Here is a 7050-nt window from a genome sequence, read left to right as displayed (position 1 = left end):
TGTGATCATTGATCTTTGATGTTATTATTGAAACGGTTTGGGGTGCCACAGACCACGCCCACAGAAGGCGGTGAACTTAACCGATAAACGTTGTGTGTGCTGACTGCTCCCCGGACCAGCCCTTCCCCCATCTCCCCCCCCCCCGCTCCCTCCCCCCACCGCCCCCCATCTCCTCAGCCCTCCCTGCTCGCTGAGATACAATCATCTTGAAATTAGGCCAATTTATTACCCTACAGTGGCCTCTCAGTGTTCAAGTGTAGGGAAGAGCCCATCAATGAGATAAATTTCACTGTTGTCTTATTTTGGAGAACCGGCCCCCGCCGCCCCAGCCTTCAGCACCCACCACCCCCAGCCGTCAGCAGCCATCAGCATCGAGGCGAGACCCTCAAAAAGCAAGTCAGATTATGACTTACTGACAGCTCAGATGACGGTGGGCGTTCTTTAGCAATGACGTATTTTTTTAATTAAGGTAAATACATGGTGTTTCTAGATGTTAATGCTGTCACACACGCAGAGACTCGAGTATCATGTAAACATGACTCTCCTAATTCACTGAAACACCAAAAGAATCACTGAACTTGCTCTCTGGTGGCGGTTGGGGACGGACCCCGTGACGTCTCCAAGGTATGTCTGGACAGCGGGTGATGGGAAGTGTCACACGAGGCCCGTCGTGTGGGTTGAAGGCAAGGTGGTGATGCAAGTGGCCAGGGTGCTGGGAGAGTCGCCACCTGTTCCTGCAAGTCGCCTGCCTCCAGGATGCGCTGGAGCCCTAGTTTACAGATGCCCCTGCCACCTGGCCCCGGCTGGACACTGCACGGTACCGCCCCGGGGCTAGATGGGCCCCTCCGGGGTTCCCCGTCGTGTGGCAGCCCCAGGTCAGCCATCCCACCTCTACCAGGTCCCAGTGAAAAGCCAACAGCTCTTTGCAAAAGAGGCTGGTGCACGAGGCTCCCGTCGGGGCCCGGGGCTGGCCCCACGCAGCGTCCCCACCTGCACGGAGTCGGGTGCCGCCGGACAGCCTGGGTCCTGAGGCCCAGGTGTCAGGGCAGCCGGCCCCGGAGACGGGAACCCCTTCTGGCTCGGAGCCCCGCTCAGCCGTGCCAGTTGCTAAAAAGTGGACGGCGTGTGGCACACACGTGTCCTGAAGGCAGCTGCCAAAGTTCAGAGAGGCCCGCGAGCCTTGAACCTCATTCTTGGGCGGTGCCTCCTTTCCCCGTCAATGCCTTCACTTTCAAGTGCAGGACAGTTGAGTTCAACTCGAAGATGGCATTTTAGATACGGCCATTTGTGTCCGCCTCCTGGCCACAAAACCAAAGCTTCCTTTAGGGTCACCAGAGAAGGAAGGCCTCTGGTTTTCCAGCGCGGGGAGTTGAAACACCGCACTTGTCATTGGCCTTCTGCAAAGGGTCCGGCCGTGTCCTAAGTAGCCCCCACACTCCTCTGCCTTGTAACAGAGGCCACCAGTGCAGCAGCCGCTGGTCTGACAAAGCAGCCAGCCACAGGGGCATTTCAGGGGCGAATGCTGCGGTCCCCCCGCCCCCTGGCATCGAGGTCCTCATCCTCGCCCACCGCGCTCCAGCCTCATCAGGCAGACAGCCCGGCCTCAAGCCCTGTCAGTGAAGGTTTTGTTCCCGACGTCACTACTGATGCCAAAGGCTGTATGATTCAGGCTCATTTAGAGAACGCAGACACTACACAAGGAGCTGCAGGGGGGATTTGACGCAGGGAGCTGATTATAAATGTGTTCAAGGGCTGGAACGGTAAAAAGGGAATGATGAGAGGGCCTGGGGCCTGGTTGGCGGGGGAGGCGCTGTGAGCCCGGCTTTGCACCCCACCTCCATCCCTTCCCTCCACCCTCCTCCCCGCCCCCACCCCTGTCACCACAGACCCCCCTCCCAGAGCTGCCGAAGAGCCACAGAACTGGCGGCCACCAGATGCAGCCAGAACCTCTTCCAGGAGCAGAGAGGGGGACGCAAACAGCTTCTCCCCCCTCCTGCTTTTCGGTTCTCCACTCCACCCTCCCGCGTCCGGGGCTACCTGGAGGCTGGGGCGCAAGGGGACCTGGGAAACGGGGCCAGCAGGGCCCCAGCATCACGCCGCGCTATGACAGAGCAGAGCACACAGCCCACGGACGGAGGGCCCCGCACGATGGCCCACGGCTTGGACTTTGGTGCTAATTCCAAACAGTTGGAAACTCAGCTCTGTGTCCCTGAGCACGTCGTTTAATCTCTCAGAGCCTCGGAGAAAATGGGGATAATGACATCCACCCTGCAGGGCTGTCATACCGGGATTAAACAAGTAATGTGCAAGCGTCCAGGCCCGGGCCTGGCGCACAGACACCCTCAGTCGATGGGAACGGATGCCTAACTTGCTCTTTGAGCTTGGGCACGGACCTGGGCCTCTTCTGGGCTCTGTTTTCTCATCTGTTAAGGGAACAAGTTGGGACCAGAGGCTCCCTCCAGCCCCAGCAAGCTGTATGGCCATGAATAGCCCCTTAGATGAAATGGGCAGGTCGGAAGCCCCCAACCCCACCCCCACCCCGGAAGAAGAGGAGGCTCGTCTGAGCGATCTGAGCGCTGTGCTTCACTGGAGGGTACGTTCATATGTCAGACAGATCACCCTTCAGCCACCTTAATGCTCTCTCTATCTCCCCGCTAATGTCGCCTCTGGCAATATCAGTCTGGCCTCTCCTCTCTTTGATGTGCCCCCCTCAGCCCTGCTCCGTGGACAAGAAACTGCCAGGAGCGGTGTTTTTCCGCACGCTGTGATCCAGAAGGAAAGGGAGCCTCCAGTTAAATCCATCACAAGGATGAGATCTGTAAGTGCTGGGGCCTGCGAGGGGCCTGCGTGCCTGAGCTTCGAGGATCTTCCTGTGTGGGTAGGAATTATGAGCTTAAACCGGTTGGAACTCAGGGGGTGGAGCTGATAGATGCCACAGAAGCCGGACTCGGACTCGGCGGGGAGCGCCGTCGCTGGGCTGTTAAAAGCACAGGGCATCTGTGTCCAGCGGAGAAGGGTTCAGGGTCCTGTTCTGCCCTCTGCTGATTTACAGCTATTGCTTCGTTTCTCTGAGACCTGGTCTCTTTCTCGATACAGGGGAACAAGGCTGTTTGCTGTAATTGGCACGCACACTGTTTCGGCCTGTTTCCCCCTCTATTCTCAGGACCATCTCTCCTACCAGCCTTCCTCCAGAAAACTAAGCCTTTTGTACCCCCCGGGGCCCTGAGAGTCTGGCCAGGTTATCAGTCAGTGACTCTATCGCACTCCTTTGACAAGGTACGAGCCTTGGCTGGACCAATCATAGCACTCCAGGGACCCAAGAACTAGTGATTGGTCCAAGAGAGCAGGAGAGCGAAATCAGGCCATCAGAATCCTTGACCGGGACTTTCTATGCGCCCCACCCCCACCCCCCGGGAGAGAGAGCATCTCTCTACACCGGGAGTCCCTAGAAGCGAGGTTGAAAGCTACGCCTCTGCTTCCCTTCCCCTCCCCTGCCTCATAAAAAGAGAGAGCAAAGAGAAAGGCGCGCCCATGCAGAAGTATAATAAGGAGATGTTGAGACAGAATGAGCGACCCAGGGGAATCATCGGAGCCCCCGAATCCAGCTGTGCCTCGCTCTTTCCCAGTGCTGCAGGCTAGGCAACTCCCTCTTTGGTGAAAGCGGCTTGAATCCTTTGGCTCAAAGTGCCGAAGACCCAACTCAAGCGGCCGTCACCAAGGACGGAGTTGAGTAGCTCAATAGAGGCTGGCGTCTCCTCCGGCAGGCCTCGCCGCGCGTCCTGCTCTGGAGCTTAGCCCTCGGATAGGCTTCCTGGACACCTGTCTGTCTCCTTCCATTTGCAGGAGAGCTCCTGGGGCAGGGACTGACGTGCCCAGCGTCGGCTCCGGTCTCAGAGCCCGGTACAAACGCGGCGTTGTGTGCGTCAGCGCTGGCCAGGTCTCCCTCCTCCTTCACGCCCTTGACTCCTTCTTAGACATCCCTGTAACCGTGGCTACTTGAGCGTTTGCTCTCTCCCCTCCTCTGGACCAGGAGCTCCGCCTGTACACAGTCCTTCACAGCGCAGACATCGCCGGGCACTTATTTGTTAAGCCTCTAGGGGCGCTGTTCCAGGCACAAGGGCTGTAAAGGCGCATTGCGGAGACTCCCTGCTGCCCTCGCACCTCTTCCATTCTAGGAGCCTGAGGAAAACGAGATGTGCTCCATCAGGCCAGGTCCTATAGCGTGCCCTGAAAACGGCTCATGCAGGGAAAGGGCAGGGCGGCGGCAGGTTGGAGAGGAGCTGCTGGGTGGGGGAGACCCCGTCTTAGTCCCCTCCTCCCCACCATGACTACCCCACGTTGCACAAGCCTGGGAGGACGAGTGAAGTTGAGAAGTGAGCCGGAGGCAGGCGGGTCGGCTGATCTCGGAGGTCTGGCTGTGGGAAGCAGGGCCCCCGAGACCCAAGTGAGGAAGCCGAAGGCCAGTCTGGGTGGCAGCCAGAGTCCAGGCGGTCTCCAGCGGGCAGTCAGGCCCAGACCACCTGTGGGCGCCTTTGTTAAGACCTGGCCCGGTCCCTGCCCTGGGGCGTCAGGAGCTGCAGAGACAGAGTTGAATCCAGGAGGAGAACAGGAAGGGATACCCCCAACTATTTCTCGCAGAGAGAGAGGGAGACACAGAATCTGAAACAGGCTCCAGGCTCTGAGCTGTCAGCACAGACTCTGACTCGGGGCTCGAACTCGGGAAGGGTGAGATCATGACCTCCCTAAAGCCTTCTGGTTTCTTTCTGTTTTCGTATCCGTTGAATTTTCCTCCGAGGGTGAACCATTTGTTTTACGAAGCTATTTCAAAAGGAAATCAGATGACTTTGTGCTCGGTGACCTTGACATCATGACATCACCTGGAAACTGAATCTCAAGGTCACGCTCGAGGCTCGGCAAAGAGGCGGCGGTGACGGAGCAGGTGCAGGAGGCTAGAGATCCGAGTTCAGGTTCCGCTTCAGCTTCTACCCTGCAGGGTGACCTCAGGGAGCCCCTCCTCCTCTGGGCCTCAGTTTCCCCAATCTGCATCAGTGATCTCTAATGGGCTTCCCGACTCCAAAGGCCAGAAGCCCTCTGAGAAGGCAGCAGGCAGCAATATCAGAGGAGCCCGGTGTTCTCCAATTATGGGAGACTGATGACTCTTGAACCTGTTTATATGGAGGAAAATAATCGAGAAAAATGTCTGCTGGAAAACACCTGGGAGCATTTGCAAAATGATTAAAATACAATCATGAGCGCTCGTAATTAATGTCTGCTGGGACATGAGGGGATCAAGGGCCAGGTGCTGTCACAGAAGGTTGGGAGGGGCAGGAAAGGAACTGGGAGCAGCGGTGACGACCCCGGCAGCTGGAGGTGGGGAGAGACAACTGGGCTGGTGGCTGGGTCACAATCCCAGCTGGGCCCCTACTTTGGACTGTGACTTCAGTGAGCCCCTTTGCCTCTCTAGGCCACAGTTTCCCCAGATGTAAAATGAAAGGGTTGAACAGATCATCTCTACAGCCCCATCCAGTTACGTGTCCACGTTGACTGGGGAATCTGGCTGGGGAACAGAAGTTTCCAGAATCCTTAGGGCCAGGGGCATATTCCTTGTGACGTTATGAGCACGGGTCGACAGGCTGAATTGAAGGCTGGCCCTACTCCTTCCTGGCTCTGTAACTTAGGACGAGCTCCTTTCTGTCCCTGTGCCTCGGTTTACTTCCCTGAAAAAAAAAAAACAAAGGAGATGGTTATAGTGATATTGTTAGGTTCAACTCTATCATCTTTCCATCTGTTTTCTATAAGTCCAATCTGTTCTTTGGATGCCTTTCTCCTTTCTCTGCCTTCTTTTGGACGGAGTATCATTTAGAATTCTACTCGGTCTTCTGTGTTGGTTTATTAGCTATAACTCTTTGTTTTGTTATGTTAGTGGTTGCTTTAGTGTTTATAGTATAGATGGTGAGCCTAACACAGTCTACCTACATGATATTGTGCTGCTTCCGTAGAGTTTAGGAATCTTTCAGAAATCTGTCCCTCTACCCTCAACCAGGTAGTCTAACCCTCTCAACCTTAGCCTCCACAAGGCCTCAAGGTCGGTCAGAGGTGAGCATCAGGGCCTTCTCAGGTCTTTCCTGAAGACGCATACGTGTTCATGGTATCCTAGCTTCCCAGGGAGATTCTGGAGATTTTCAAAGCCTGTAGGGACATCCCATTCCCTGGTTTCGTCTTTTAAGCTTTTGGGTTTAATCTATTGCCTACACCCCAACTGATTGATGTGCACTGTCTCAGGCTGTCATGAAATTAAACAATTGTCTGTAATTGTTTTGACGAGCACCCCTCCTCCCACTGCCTCAAGCAGAAAGTTGTTGTTGTTGTTTTTAACACAGGGCAAATTCTGACTCCGGTAAAATGAAGACAGCCTTACAAGTAAGATCTTCTAGGGATGCTCCAGACAGGATCTTCCCACCAGACAGGTCAAATAATGAGAGTTATCTGAGAATGTGGCTTTGAAGATTCTCTAACGTCGTTCCTTCCCCCTCCAGTGGTTGCCAGGCTACCCTTTTCACCATCATTCTGGGCCATTAGATTTCAAGGTTACCATGGAGTTGGAGAGAGGAGAATAGGACTACAGCATGCTAAATGTCACAAAGCTCACTGTTGCTACTGACATCCAGCCGATTGTCTTGAATAAATGCACCCAGGATGGTTGCAAGCCTTTGGTCAATTTCCAGAGTTCTGAAAAAGTTGATTCAGGAGGATTTTTTTTCTTTTGCCACTTTTTTCATTACTTTATGGAAGAGATTTTTTTTTTTTTTTAGCAATCCTTACTATGCCATTTTCACTGATGTCACTCATTTACATCGTTTTAATTAGAAATCTGCTCTCATCTATTTTTGTTTCTGATATCCTTATTTGGTTCCTCGGTGCATAACACGTAATTTTTTTTTCTCTCTTGCAGCTCTTAATGTTTTCTGGGTTTTTTTTTTTAACATTTATTTATTTTTGAGGCAGAGAGAGGCAGAGCGTGAACGGGGGAGGGTCAGAGAAAGAGGGAGA

The 7050-nt window shown here is 54.4% G+C and overlaps 1 long non-coding RNA gene across 1 annotated transcript; it reads right to left on the bottom strand.

Moving 5' to 3' along the window:
• Positions 1-5512: 5512 nt before the first annotated feature.
• LOC122241214 lies at positions 5513-6497 on the bottom strand. The gene is made up of 2 exons (XR_006221245.1): positions 6419-6497; positions 5513-5717 (listed from the first exon to the last, which is right to left on the bottom strand). It is a non-coding gene; the product is annotated as an uncharacterized LOC122241214 (long non-coding RNA).
• Positions 6498-7050: the final 553 nt, after the last annotated feature.

The sequence above is a fragment of the Panthera tigris genome, chromosome C1 (assembly GCF_018350195.1).
Source record: "Panthera tigris isolate Pti1 chromosome C1, P.tigris_Pti1_mat1.1, whole genome shotgun sequence".
NCBI lineage: Eukaryota > Metazoa > Chordata > Mammalia > Carnivora > Felidae > Panthera > Panthera tigris.
The sequence above is the reverse complement of the archived record's forward strand: the minus strand, read 5'-3'. Positions and strand labels throughout refer to the sequence as shown.